Below are 15,816 nucleotides of genomic sequence, written 5' to 3'. Positions count from 1 at the left end.
GGCTAAAACTTACAAAACAAGCTCTACAAAAGCCCCAGATCTGGTGTTTCATCTGTTTCAAGAATTCAGAGGATTTTTCTCCTTTTGGAAGATGATGCTTCAAAGGTTGCCACAAAGGAACTGAATCTGATCTCAGCAACAGCCACGGCTACAAAAGCAGTATGAAATAACAGGGTGAAAACAGAAATTCACACCCAGCCCATTACTGGATTAAATGTTTTAGGTTCTCAGACAGTGCTCAGCTATTCTCCTGTTCTTTGGCTATCCGAGACGCGTAATACACCAGGGCCAAGCAATCACTGTAAGTGGCCTAGGTGAAAAGATCCTCACAGGGAGGTCAGGCTTCCCCACCTGTGCTGGTGGGATGCCATTGCAGGGCTTCCTTCTGCCACCTTCTGCCTCCTGGCAGTACTGCGGGCCGGGGAGCGAGCCCGGCAGTTCTCTGCTCGGCTGCAGGACCTTGGCTTTTGCCCAGCGGCAAAAGACCTGATTCAAGTCACACACTGGGAAATGACTGAAAATAACTTGTTTACGATAATAATTAATATGTATTTAAGCTATGGACTAAAGTGCTTATATAGGCATGCCTGCCCAAACATCTGCTGTTGGAGCACACACATGAAGACAGAGAATAGTTGAAGAAAAAAAGAGACTGTTTTCTCCCCAAGGGTTTTCCTCTCTGATCTTGTCTTTCTAGCTGCATAACCCCTCCTGCTGAGGCTCTGCAGGAGCTTTGTCCACCCCAATGAGCTAAGCCACCCAGTATCCCTGCCAAGATCTCTGCAGTTTGCATCCTTCGGGACAAGCAAGAAGCACACAGAGAAGGAAGCAAGAAATGATCTACTCCACAATGAGACCAGATGGATGTGCACTCCCCTGGGTGCTCAGGTGTTTTGCTTCCTCCTAACAAAAAAGGACTCAGCTACCGTATAACTTTGCCATGCATACCTGAAGGGATTGTTGGTTTTCTGATGGGCCTGGCTTTGGTCGTCACTTTAGTTTGCTCTGACCAGTTAGAAGGAATATTGAAAACTGTCTTGTGCCTGGGGTTTAGATAGGGACTGTCTCCTTGGGTGTCTGTAGCACAATTACATACAGAAATGGTTACCATCCCTGATCAGTTTGAATGGGGTAAAGACTGTGAGGGTCCCTCCTTTGTGTCCCTCTTTCAAACTCCCAGGGTGAAGGATAGGACCCATTCAAGAAGGGGGCATACTGTTAGATGGACACGTCCAAGGAGAACAGGGCTGCGTGTGTGGCAGCTAGCCCTATGTGCCTTCTGAAAGGTCTCCTGCTCCGCTGCTGCTGCTGAACCTCAGCCAAGCAGCCTTCTGGATGCCTGCCCCCACCCCACTACATGTGAGACCCTGCAGTTGCTGGGTTGGGCTATGAATATTTCAATGGACTTTGCAGATGTCAATGTGGCAGTATGTCCTTCCGGCTGTGTGCATCCATCATGCTGCCAGCTATCTTGCAGCATCTAGGTTTGCCTTGGCATTTGGCTACATTTATTTCCATATTAGTTCGTAAGTAACATCTTCAGCTTTTGAGAAAACTCCAGCTACAAGCCATATATACGCATATATTCTGTGAGGCATTTACTGCTGGCATTTGAACAGCAAAAACAATGACAGCTACCAATTTTTGTTGCTGCTATTTGGGTCTAAGCTACAGTACTACATGAGAAGGTGGAAGGAGTTCAGCTATTTTCCGCTTTTCACAAGAAGTTAGTTTATAGTTGCTCATATGTTTTTCTTCATCTCATTTTGGCCTTGGATGCATCTCTCTCTTGTCTCTATTACAAATGTTGTCCCAGAAGTATAAGGTTAAAACAGTGGTCACCCCATCCACCTCTGTCTTGGACTTACGGACATAGAAGTCCCTTTCCTGCCAATTTCTATGAACAACTGCATCTAAAAGCTCATATGATGGCTTTGCTGGCAAAATGCTGTTTCTCATTTCCCTTCTTTTGTTACATTTTTGTCCCTGCACAAAATAATTAATACTTTCTGTTCTGCTTTCTCTTACCTTCCACTCATCTTTATTTCATTTCTGACGTTGTAAATTTGTTTTGGAATAGAAAGGCCTTTCTCTTAGCTCTTTCCAGCAACCCTGTGTGTTACATTTTATGAATGATTGTGACTTTTACAGAGCACTGCCTATTCATGTGTGCAATTTTGCAGTGGTAAGGTTTTCAATAAAATTCCTCTTACCACGGAAGTTTAGTTAAGTAAAAAATTGACTTTTTTTTTCTAGTTCTGCTTGGGGTTACTTTTATGTGTTGTTAAGCATGTCTAATTAAAATTGGCACAATCATTTTGCCATAAAAGTGGAGACAATACCAGTTAAGTAATCCTTGCCTAAGATCTCAAAATACAGAGAATGTTTCTTGCGGTTGTACTGTAATTTTTCTTAACGGAAAAAAACTTAGTCCACCAAATCTTTTTGGATGTTCTTAACCTGTAAGGTTTGTTTCCTTGCTCCTGAATACAAATATTTACTACATCAATTATTTGCTATTTTTGTGTGGTTAGGGGAGGTCTGTGTGCAGTCTGGAGCAAGGAGCAATGCTCAATGTGCCTAGCTGCAGAGGGCAATGAACCTTTCCAGGCAAAACACAGGGTACAGAGCTGGTCAATGGGGGCTCAGCAGGGCTCCAGAAGAGCACAGGTGCAGGAGACTTTTCTGAAGTAATGTAAAGATTGCTGCCAGCAGTAGAGAGTTGTTAATTACATCTTTCGAGGAGTAAGAAGTACAGAGATCTGGATAACCAACAGTCAAAAAGCTGACAAGAAGTGAGTTAAAAACTGGTGGAGCTATAAAGCATTGTGATAGACCTGTTTAATTTATAATATCTTGAACAATATTAACTTACTAAAACTTGCTAAAATGTTCTGTATCAGTTGTACCCTAGTAAAGAATCTGGGAACATGCTAAGAAAAAGAGGGAGAGTTTTGTGGTGTTTTATTAGCCACCGTGTTCCTTTTCCTTCCTGCTTCTTCCACAGCTGTGTGCATTACAGTACATGCTGTATTTTTGCTTAATCAGTAAGGTACCAGTCACCGCAAGTTACACATCATCACACACAGGCTCTTATCATCTCTCAAGGTGTGTTTGTAGATAATGTGTAATGTAAATGTGGGTGAAATCTCCATCATTACATGAGCTCTACATGCCAGTAATTGTTATCAATGAAAATTATTTATTAACAGAACAAGGGAGGGGAGAGGCTGGGTGCAGTTTCAAAGGCGGGTTTCCAGTGTTGAACCTTTGTTACATGACTCACAAGCTGAGGGGTCTGAGTGTGTATCTAAGGGTGTGCTTTGTTGCCTCAACTATGAGGTTATTCAGAAGCATTTTAATTCACCTCTCTCTGGTCTCTCTTGCTAACAGTTTCCTCAGCAGAAATGCCCATGTTTAGCCCCTGTCCTCCTTGATCTCTCTTGCCTTAAGCAGCTTGCATTATTCTTCCTTCCCCCAGTGTCCCTGGTAGTTTCTTAGTCATTGATTCTCTGCCTTGTTTCTGTTTTCCTGTTCTGTTTCCGGCTCCGGACGCTGGAGCAGAGCATCTGGCTTGGAGTGGTGTCAGGGCTGCAAACACCAGCGTGGAGCACTGCAGTGCTCCTGCAGCCAGGGTCGCTCTTGCTTGGCCATGCCCCAAAAGACTTTCTATAACCCCAGCTGGTGCCAGAGCAGTTATGCCACTTTGGTGAAAGAAGATGATTCCTCCATGCACAGAGGACACCCTTTTCGCTATTTAGCTACTTTTAAGTTTTCTCATGAAAGCTGCAATAGCGCCCAAGCAAGCCTAATGTGGTTAAGTATTCAGCCCAATGATCTCACATCCTCCACAGCAGTTGAAGACTCATAAACACATTTTATGTCTGTATTGGTATGCTGTCGTAATTTGGGAGACACATTGCCTGGGAACATAATTGTTGAATATGAAAGCCTAGTTAGATGCTGAGAGATCTCAGCCAGATGTAACATTCCAGTAATCAAAATTAAGTTATTGCAGGAACAAATAGAAAGTAGTGAAAGGTTAACTTTATATAGCTGTTGTTTCTTTTTCTTAAAACCTTAATTCATTTTTGTCTTCAAAAGCAGGGACTAGGAGAAGACAATGATGTCTGTTGTGGCAGGAGAAGAAGAAATCCAAGGAATTGTAGAGTCAGTAGAACTAGCTGGGGAAGAAATTTCATATAAAGCATTAAATTATAAAGCATATCTGATTAGAGCTGTACATGTATAAAGCATGACCTTCCAGAGCTCCAAGAAACGGGGATAAGCGAATTGTAGTATCAATTGGTGGAGAAGTACACAGATGGATGTAGAAGATATGGTAGAGAACAGGCTTCACAGAAAACTCAGAATTTGCAGATGCCTACTGCATAAGATGATTTCAAGGCTGTTCTAGATAAGCTGACCTAGGGAAGTATGTCTATAAGAAAAAATGTAAAGGAACAGAGAGTCAACTGAAAGACACAAGTAATTAAGGGATGAGTTTGTGCTGTGACATGAAAAACAGGAATTGAGAGAAGGCGGGAAAGAAGGAATTTGGTGAAGAATAGCCAGCTTCAAAAAAGACAGGAGGAAGAATAGAGTGGCAACCACTGTCTGGGGAAGAAGAGAAAAAAATACACATGGAAAAAAAAGACTAGTCAGGATAATATGGATATTAAAGAGTGAAGTTCAAAACCAGCATCTGGAAGTGACCAGTCAATATATCTGGGACTTCTGTTTACGAAGGCCTGTTGTTTTGAATGGCTCTATAGTAGCGAAATATTTGCTCTCTGACTGAAAAAAGGGTGTGAGTGGAGGACTCAGTGGGGTCAAATAATCTTGGCAGGCATAAAGGAGATCCACCCACCTCTCTGAAGAGTAAGATCCTAGCTGGAACACATTGAAAGTCAGTTTGCTGGGCAAAGGCAAATACTTAATGGTGAAAACTCAGGGATCTTCTCTTTCTGTCACATATTCTACAACCAGTTTAAAGGAGCATGCGTAAACACTTAGGGTAGTTGAATCCCACAATTAATCCATGGGTAGTGTATTGTAGTGAGTAACCTAATACAGAGCTAGTCTTATTTTCCTAATAGGCATCTGGATCCTGCTTTCTTATCTGTTCAAGGGCCTAGCTTCAAGATGAGTGGATAATGTTGGCACACCCTACCTTCCTTCATACACTCCCTGTCCGCTGATGGTGGGGATTTTTCCCTCCATTCAAGGCTGAGATGTGGTTAGACAGTAGGTCTTCTACTTTTCAGAAAAGTACTTTAGCTAATAGGTAGAAAATTACCATCCTGAAAGAAGTGAAATATGCTTGATAAAACAACCACATCTGTAGACTGTGGAAATGCAATAGCTCTTCTCTATCATATCTCTGTAAAGCATGTAATGGGATGCCACATAGGGTGTTATCAGTTAAACTAGTGAAAATGGAGATCAATGAAAGTGGTCCATGTTGGGCAAGAAGCTGCTTAAAGATGCATGCATAAAGATGTTATTGGGTAGTGGTGTACAGGAGCACCAAAGGAGCAGAGTTGGGACACGTTTCACTTGCGGTAGGAAAAATTGTGGGCAGCACTGGTGACACAAAGGTTTGAGAGATGATCAAGGTATGAAAGATCAAGATACAGAGAAAAACTGAATGGCCTGAGGACTAGTGGGATAGATTTCTGCAAAACAAAATGTCATGTATTTAACTTGGACAAGGACAAGAAAAAGGCTTCTGTTATAAACCAGAAACTAATCAGTTAAAATCGACAGAGGATGGGAACTTGGGCATATTATTTACCAGGATAAGTACGTACTACCAGTGTGGTGCGATACAGCCAAGAAAGACAAATATGGACTTGAAGGCAATTACCTGTAGAAAGAAGAGTGGCTATTTTTCAAACATCATCTGGAACTCCATGTCCTACATGGGGCTCCAATATTCAAGAAGGGTGAACTCAAACAGGTGCACAGAAGCATTGTGAGGTTCAACAGGGCAATGGCAAGCATCTTGTCTGGAGAAGCTAGAAGAATATGGTATCTTTTTAGCAAAGCAGTCCTTCATTTCATAAAGATGTTACAGAAAGAAAATATCTATTTAAGCTAAAAGACAGGGTTGTCAGAAAAGACAGAAATAAACTCCATAAATGTAAACCGCCCATGTGCAAATTCAGACTGGAAGTTTGAAGAACTTTTCTAACCAGTATTGTGAGGGGAGCAGAGGAAGTAAAAACCCAAATTGCTGAAAAGGAAGTTGATAAAAAAAGATATAATATGATGTCTGCAATAACAAGAGACTAGTTCCTGTGACTCAGGAGGACTTGTTGAACTCAAGAGCCAGTTTCTTAAATTAGATACATTTTTATAGTTCAACATAATCAGCATACCTATGGCAGTGAATTACTGTCTATCTAAATGAGACTGGATTCATGTGTTCAGGTGAGGAAAGAGCATTAAGATCATCAATTACGAATTCTAATGCAATGCAGCCCATAGAAACTCACTCACTAAATTTTTGCTTCAGGCCCAAGCTTCTCTTTGATCTCTAACACATCTTTTCAGAAAGGTATCCAGATTTAATTTAAAAGCTTGAAGTGAAGTAGAATCCACCACACTGAACTGCAACATCTATTGAAACTGGGGTGCAGATGGGGTTTGAGAGAATAGCTTTTGACCTGTGTGATTTTTTTTATTTTTTATTTTTGCCATTGTTGACAGGCTTTATGAGGAAATACATCAGACAGATCATTGTGGAAGATATTAAACTTCCTACATCTATTCTGATCTGATGAATTCCTTTTCAATAGCCTCAGGAGGGTTTAGTAGCCCATGGTACGTTTTTTTCTGCTGTTGAGTTCAACTTTGAAATCAGTGAAGTGATTTCAATTTACAGCAGGAGAGAATTTGATCCTTTATGAGTATGATTAATGGACTTTCTGGGATGAGCAAATATTTTCTAAGTAACCCAACAGGTCGGAAAACAGCTATATATTTTACCTCTGGGTAAAACCAGCAGACTTTATCGTATGGCATACTGCTAGAGTAGTATTTCCCTTAATATTAGCTTCCTAAATCTGGTTCATACTCTAAGTTAATGCTTTAAGTTCTGTCTGTACTTAGAAAAGAGAGATAAAAACTTGCCAATGATAAGTCACCTCACCTGTTTTATATACTTGGGATGAATCTCCTTCCGGTTAGAAAAATAAATCAAATTACAGACCTATCTTTCAGGTGGCTGAAATTAAGTGAAAGGAGTCCAATATATCAAATCTGGAAGAGAAATATCCTCTTTACAGAGAAGCCTAAGAGGCTCTCATGGAATAAATTTGGAGTAGTGGACTAATAAGACAAGATAAAACAAAATTGCAGTACTTATGCAAACATGGATCTGATTTCTGTGTGATATGGAAAAAGGAAAGGAGAGGAAACCATTCACATCTGGGAATAAATTTAAGACTCCTTATAAAGATCTACGAACATTAAAAATCTAGTATGGACACGAACATAAGCATAACTAGATAGTCACTAGATTCATTCTTCTCTTGCAACATGTCTGTTTGGCTGCAGTATTTCGTTGACATTCCTTCCAGAGACCACAGGCACCCTGAAGCACAGTCCCGTGCAACCAGCAGTGTGCATCCAGGAGGATGCTCCCATTATATATGACTTCTTTTGACAAGGAGCTTACTGCTTGCAGCGCTATGGTTATTTCTTATTTCTAGTACCCAAAGACTCTTTAAAGTGCAGTGGTGCCAGACTTTGAAGTAAATCTCTGACTAATTAAAAACCTTGTCCAAAGGACTCCTTTTATGCATAGGCAGCATATACCTTTTAAAAAGATAGCTTGAATATGTTTAATCTGTAGTGTGGCACATGAGAATAAAGACGGTGTGTCCAAACTCTGCTCTTAAGCTTCAGCAATCAGCACAGCCATCTGGAGGTCAAGTATTTTTAGTGGTCTGACTTGGATTAGAGTATGAACCTCATGCGCATGAATCATCACAAGGATTAATGAAGTGTATAAAGTGTGTGTGCTTGCTAATCTCATCTATGGGTACGACAAAGGAAGAAATATGTCATTTTGAGATGGCAAATGGTTTAACAAAGAAAAGACACAAAGCCTAACCATATGCTGATGAGGATCCTACAGCTTATGCCTTTTATTATCTTAACAGTTAAGAACTATAGCAATTGTGCTCAAAGGAGGCATGGCATGAAAATGATCATGTTTCACTTTTATCTGTGAAGTTTTCACTCTTCTTCCTTTTGGCATTCCTACCTCTGTTTTTATCAATTATATAGAGTCTATTTTAAATTAAAACTAGAGATTTATCATTTGCATTGATTTTAATTCACACTTCCTGAAAGATCTTGTGGCTTGTCCCATGGATATAAACATGGTTGCTCAAGACTTGGCTTTGGCTTGACCAAATACTTCCTCAGGGGCAAGTATTTGTCATAGCAACTCTGATAACAAAATAATAAGTTTCCTAACTTAAATTTGGCCTAAGTTGCTACATCAGTTTTTTTTTTAACTAGAAGGTTAACAGGGGTCTCTGCCATTCTAGCTATCCATGCAGGGCAGACACTCTGAGGCTCAGCAGTTCCATAAATATTATCTTCCTTGGCCCTGCAGAGCAGATTTTCAAAGTTTCAGAGTCAGCTCTAAGAACAACTGTGTGCAGAGCTTTGGATTCCTTCATGGACAGAGGCAATCAGAGACTTCCTCAAACGCTCATCCCTTCTGGTCTTGCACTGTTTGACCCAGAATGAGTTAACGGGACCAGTGAGCAAGTGAGTAAGCACATCAGGGTCTCAGAAAGGCTGGGGTGGTCTCTCAGAACTTCTGCAGATACAAAAGCCCCTGGTTAGTTCCAGTATGTGTCTTGTTCCTTTCTATCTTAGTAAAGGAGTGTTTTGGACACTTCTTGTAGCATTAAATAAGAGAATAATCTTTTTGCAACAGCCAACATTTATCTACTGCTGTGATATTGTAACTTCATGTGCTTGTCTGTTCGAACGGAGGTAATCCCAGCTGAAAAAAGGGAACTATTTTTACAGTAGTGGTTAACATTTGGAGCTTAGTGCTGGATGGTACCGAGATTCCTCTGAAAGCAGCTAAGCACTCTCAGCTCTGATTACAGTCTTGGGAGGCCAGCAGTCCCTCAGCATGGGCTTCTTGGCTTTTCCGAGGACTGGGCTCTTTACAGCATCTTTCTTCAATGGCTTCAGTAGGAAATTAGTTTTTGGTACAAATGTGAATTGCACATGTGCGAGTAACAAATCTGGATCATTGCCAGTAGGTAAAGTCGCTAACTCTGCTATTTGGTAGTTACTATAGAGTTTTCAGTAATACTCTTCAGTTCTCTTCCTGTCCTTTCAGTTACAGAAAAAAAAAAAAAAAAAGAAAAAAAAAGAAAAGAAAAGAGCCTTTTATGTATATAGGGGATAAATGAATAGCACTTGTGGGACAAAGATGAGTGGGAATGAAAATATGAGGGTTTTCTTTGCAAACGTTTATAGTCTGCAAATGATAGAATTTTCATATTCAAGCTTTGTAAAAAACAGCGCTCAGGGGCAGAAATGAAAGGATTGTGTATGGGGGGATTAAACTAAAAAAGCAACGCAACAATCTGAAGCAGAAGAGACTCCAGTGTCCACAGAGCACTGCAGACCAGCAAAGTTTAATGTCAGTAGGATTGTGAAGGTCAGTGAGCAGATGAGGGTTGATGGAAATGCCTCTCCAGACTGTAAAAAGACTACACACATCTGGTAGAATAGTCCCAGAAGGTCTCTGAGTCTCAGTGGGATGTGAAGCCTGTAGCTCACTTGTTGTGTAGTGTTATTTTGATAGCATTACTCTGTCTACAGCAACCATAGAAAAATAAAGAAGCTCCCATTCAACTTTCAGAGCATGGATATTTTACCCAAAATGAGACTTAAGGAATTAATAATGTTGAAAGCTAACGCTTGCTTACTTACATTTGTTTTTTAATTTTTGTATGTGTTTACTTACTTTGCCAAACAGAGGTACGCCTCAGTGAAAGTGGGGATTGAGTGTCATATGATCCTGGAATAGAGGAAATACACTTGTCAAAATAAAATATCAAATCTGCATTTTTGGAGCAAAATTTCATGACAGATGTTATGTACTTCCTATGTACTAATTCTAAACATAACTGGTGACCACATGGTTTGCCTGCCCATATTATGTAGAATCTTCATGTAAGACATTTAGAAACTTCAAAATGATTTTAAGCATATTTACAGTTGTAACACTTGCAGGACAAAGATGAGTATATAGTATTGTTATAGCATTTATATAGTGATACTATATTTGCATAACTAATGTCTATAAGATAACAAGAGAATAAGGTAGTTTTTATTTTCTAACCTATTAGTATCTGGTTTTTGGATCACAAAACAGCTGAATACTTGTCTGGCCCTCATATCATTTGAGACTATGACTCTTCCCATCCACAACAGCAGGGAAAATTCAGAGAGGCAGTGTCACATTTTTCTGGCAGGTTTATTCCTTTTCCCTTGTAAAGATCAGGGCAGGGGGAAAGGTTAGACATATAGTTTCTAATCTGTACTGACAGTGACTTGCCTTATAAACAACTTCTGATTTACATGAGCATAAACAAAATCAGAATCAAGTTCCTGGTGTTTAGACCTGAATATAAAATATGCATGTCCTTTTCCAGGAGAAACATTCATGGATACACTCCCCCACCCTGCTAGAAAAATAAGGTGATACCTTTAAGATGCATCTGAAGCCTTTTGATTCTTCTTTAGCAAAGGCTGTTCTCTCTATTTTTAAGGCATCTTTCTTCACAGTGATCAGTACTTTATTGTACAGGTAGTTTCAAGATATACTGAAAATGCCAGTGGTCAAAAATACCACTTCTTGCATTAGTGACAGCTCGCATATGTTGGGACCTACCTATATAATACAAACCTTCAAAAATCATATTCAGTATAGGTTCCTTAGCGAGGATTTCTTTAACAAAGTTAAGTTTGATAATACACTTGCAGGCTAGATAGTGAAACCCTTACTGACACTGATTAGCATGTTAATCCATGATGAACTCATTTTGAAACCAACAGAATATTTAAAACCCAGTGACATTTAGCTGAAATAAACTCTGACCAGGCCCTGGGAAATAGGAAATCCCTGACATGAGCCTTACATAAAAGAACAGCTTAGTTCATGAAATACGTAAACGAGCAAAAAGGATGTTTTTGCAGCCAAGAAAGCTAGTGGTGAATGAAAAGGTCTGGGGAGGGGGTGAGGTGGAAAGAGAAATGTGTGGGTTAGATAAGTGAGTTTTTTTGTACTTACAGTCTTCTCTTATTTTAATATGAGCCAAATATCAATGAAAGCTTAAAAATATGCATTTCAGAGAGTTTTCAGATGAAAGACTTAGGAGAAAACTGGCAGCATAAGGGAAGAGGAGGCTGCATCCTTTGGGAGGAGAGCGGATCAGAGGCAGACCTGCTGCACGAGGTTTGTTTCTGGTGGAAGAGCTGTTGCTTTAGGGGAAGTGAGAGTGTTCGAGATACTAGACCCTGCTAAAGCAGGAACATATGAGCGATGCTGGCACCAGGCCACAGAGCGCCTGGATAGGAGTCCAGCACTGGAGCTGGCTGGGGATTTTCTGATGAAACTGTTTTGTCAGAACAGAAACCTTTTTGTGGAGACATATCCCCATTTAAACTCCCTCTCCTCGCCAGGGACAACATTTCCAATGCTAACATGAAAAGTCTGGTCAGAGGGAGAGAGTGATGCACCCTTGACCTCTTGGCCAACACACTCACATGGAGTCCTGGTCCAGAGAGCACCTTCTGGGGTGAGGGGTATTTTATCTCCACGCCACCTTTAACCGGGCCACACGCAGAAGGGAGATCATCAGGTTAACCCAGCGACGTATTTCCTATCCCAGAGCTGTGACCGGTATGGACCACAGCAGGATTTTCTTGCTCCTGAGTGTACAGACATGGGTTGGACATCCAGGTTTGCTTTGATGGTCAGGCTACTGCTTCTTCTGAGCTGTGCTGCTCAGCAACTTGTATTGGGATGTATCATTTATATAAACAGTTTACAGTTTTATTGGCTGGAGTGCAAAGGAACATAGTCATCATGAAAAAAAGAGGTCATGCTGTTAGTGACTATGAGCACTAACCACTTAAAAGTGAAAGGCAGAGCTCTAACAAGTGAGAAACCAGTTCCTACTGTGCCACTAACAGCAGCCCAGTTCACTCATATAGAGCTTTGGAAACCAAGGAGCTCCAGATCCTGCTCTGGGCAGCAACTTGCTTATCCTCACAGCAGCTCAGGGTGCAGTAATAGGAGGAGAAGAGTGGGGAGAAGAAAGCAACACTGTTTGGTACTGAAGGAGCACAGAGGACTACTTTCCAGGTGGGTTCTAGCTTGCTCTAAACTGGAACTGGGGTAGTTGGGGGTATGTGCTGCTGAGCTGCTGTGGGTCTAGCCTGTTTTCATTTCTATTTTAGGATAACATAAATCACTCTCTAGCAGTATCTAGTCATCCGCAGAAGCTGTGAAAACACCCTAGACAGCTGACTCAACCAGCCACATACACGCCTAACACTGGTTGAAAATATCCTCATATCTTTTCCTTTATCATGTGGTCAGCTGTAGGATCAGTCTTGGTCTCAACCATAGTTATCTAACACATCACAGACAAAAAAAAAAAAGTTGCAAAAAATGTATCTGCTTACAGTTTTGTCCATCACAAGTCAGCTACTGAAAATCATGAGAATGGTGTAAGATTCATATGATTAAGCACAATACCGTTGTCTTGTTTCTTCTAATTTTTCTTCAGCCTTTGGACTTTCCAGGCATATTTCTGTTTGCCTTTCCACCCTTACCCTTCATCTCAAGGCTGTTTTAAAATGAGGGTGAAGAATTGTAAGTTTTTGACTCTGTAAGCTGAGTATAAACTCGCTGTCCAAGTCAGTACTGCATATATTCCAACATAAAACAATTCTCCATAAATATGACCTGTTAAGGTGCTGTAGTATTTTGCTAAGAGTCAGACAAGACTATCCTTCAGTTTTATAACTGAGGTATTACTGGCTCTTAAGGTATTGCAGTAAGATCTCTTATTTGCTATAGCCGAACTCAAGATGTGAGGCGTAGAAGGCTGACTGCAACCTCGGTCAGACCCAGTATTGCAAATGCCTCCAAGGACAAAAACAGAAGCTCCAATCTTCCATTGTTTTGAATGTGATTGCCTTACCATTTGGACTGCAAAATTCTTCTTTAGGCAGTGTTCCCCGATTAGAAATGCTGTCAAGACTGATGACGTGCAGCACCGTTTCATTTGGCGTGGGTGAGCAACACATTGTGAGGGAATGGAAAGGAACTTTGCATCTCAGGGCAGCAGGCGAGGTTGCAAGAGATAAGTTATCCCTTCTGCTGAAGGATGGGTGCTGCAACAGCCTGAGATCAGACTCTGCACAGTCTCCATAGACTGTCCCTGCTGATTCAGGGGATCCAGAGATCAACTGATCTATTTCAGGCTGCAAGCTCCACGTTGCAATCAGTTCTCACCCACCTTTCCCATTCTCTTCTGTCACCGTGATGAACAGTAATTCCAGCAGCAAACACACTTTTATATTCACTTTCCACATCCCACTGTTCAAATATCTTGCTGCTATCACATATAAACTGTTTCTTCAAGTCTGGACCTTGCGGGATAACTGGCTGCATGGTGAATCGCCTGATACGGGCTTTGGTCACTTGGCCTGATCATGGAGGGGCACCTCACAAGGGAATTGAAGGCTGTAGAAAAAGATGAAAAAGGCAGAATTTTTTAGGTTGGAGAGAAGGAGGAAAGACGCATAGCAGAATGAGACGCTCACATCTGCATATGCTTTTGTCTATTATTTTTTAGAAGAAAATGGGCTTTCATACGTAAACCCAGAGAGCTGTGAGGATGGTATTGCAGGAAAAGAAATGTGCAGAAGAGAGCTTGGAGAGGTAAAAGAGGCCTGGGGAAGCTGGTTTTGGGATGCTATGCCCAGGAAGAATGGCTCAAAGTGAGGAAGAGCTCGGAGGAGAAGGAGGATGAAAGCATTATAATACAAGCTGTAGCTTCTTGGGAAGTCTCAAAGGGGAGGTGCCTTACGCTGGGTCCGTGACAGGTATACTGTCATTTTTTTCCACCAGAATATCCCTGTCGCTGCCTGCTCCCTTGCATGACGCAGAGGGCAAAGTCTGCACGTTGTCACAGCTCCCCCACGGTGGCGAGGAGCTCCGGGCGCTGCGTCAGAGGCTCCCACCCTGCGCTGCACCCAGGCTGTGCGCCGACAGTGCCACGAGGAGGGGCAGAAGGGACGGGGGCTCACAGCTGCTTTGCCTCCCAGCAGCTTGTGCCATGGGCTATGAGGCCAGGATGGCATATCCAGTCAACTCAGCAGCTAGCGGAGAGGTAGCAGGAGCAGTTTTGCATATGCAGTCAAATACTGGTAAGGATTTACAGGCAACATTTCTCCTGCCTTTGCTGTCATTCACCAGTCTCTGCAAGTACCTGCATAAGCTTGCAGAACAGGCAGCTCATCTTGTAGGCACAACCGCAAACGTGAACCATGCCACAGTCCCCCTTCTTCCCTTCTTCTCCAAGATGTATAGAAAAGCACCATGCTGCCAGAAAATAAGAAACAGTCACTCGTACAGAACATTTAACTTGAAAACTTGTCACTTGATGGGAACTGGTTGTATGACTTTAATCTTAGATGACATTTTTACTTCAGATACTATTAAATATAGATATGAAACATGTAGGAATTGTGGTAATTTCACATACTGTGTTTCTATTTGGTAGCCACACTGGGAAGCACTAGGATATATATTTAATTTTGATATTATTTCCTATTTCCCATCTTAGGAAAGGAGCAACTACCAGGTCCTAAAAAGGTCTATTTTTGCTTTTTCCAAAGAGATCAGTAAATATGTAAAATGTAGGTATTTTCTTCATAGTTTAGGAGGCACTGTGATCTTACCAAATCTTTCTTCTGGTTAATGTTCAATAAACAGATTTAAAAAAAAAAAAAAAAGAAAAAAAGAAAGAAAAAGAATATCCTAGCAGTTCTAGGAAATTACTTCAGCATCTACAGCCGTAAGTATAAATTGTAATGAAAACAGGTTTCAGACCTAAATCGTGTCTGTCCTCCACTGTTTAAATTTCCTAGACTGAACCAGATTCTCTGCTGTGCTGGTCCTGCACCTCCTGATGGATGCTGAGGAGAAGCGACATGGGGGTCCCTGACCCGGGCAGCCTGGGTCCTCCAGTACCACACTGGGGGCCCCTCCGTGGCGGTGCTGTGAAGTGATGCAGGGAGGTGGACAGCAAGTGGGCCGCTTGCAGACACCAAGTCTTTGCAGACTGGCTCTTTATGCAGGGCCAGTCTGCGGATGCTCGTCCTTGCCTCCTACAGCATTGCAACCCTTGCACCATTTATCTCCAAAATCTCTTCCTGAATGCCTGGGTTAAGTGTTTTGCAGAAAACAATGCTACAACTCAAGACTTCTTTAATGAGCACCTGCCGTGCATGACGACTTAGAGCTGTGCAGTTTTGGGTACAAAATGTTCCTGAACTCTGCCTACAACAACCTTGGTTTACTACAACTGCGTGGTCTGGCTGCAGGCTTACCTGTTCAAGTCCTGTGTCATCTGTGATTCTCTTATTACCTTTCATGGCCGTTTGCATACAATTTTATATTGCCCTTTAAACTCTTCTTGTGGTTCATCTGTGACTATGGCATCTCTCCATAAAGACACCCACGTTTCT

The sequence above is a fragment of the Anser cygnoides genome, chromosome 1 (assembly GCF_040182565.1).
Source record: "Anser cygnoides isolate HZ-2024a breed goose chromosome 1, Taihu_goose_T2T_genome, whole genome shotgun sequence".
Lineage (NCBI taxonomy): Eukaryota > Metazoa > Chordata > Aves > Anseriformes > Anatidae > Anser > Anser cygnoides.
The sequence above is the reverse complement of the archived record's forward strand: the minus strand, read 5'-3'. Positions refer to the sequence as shown.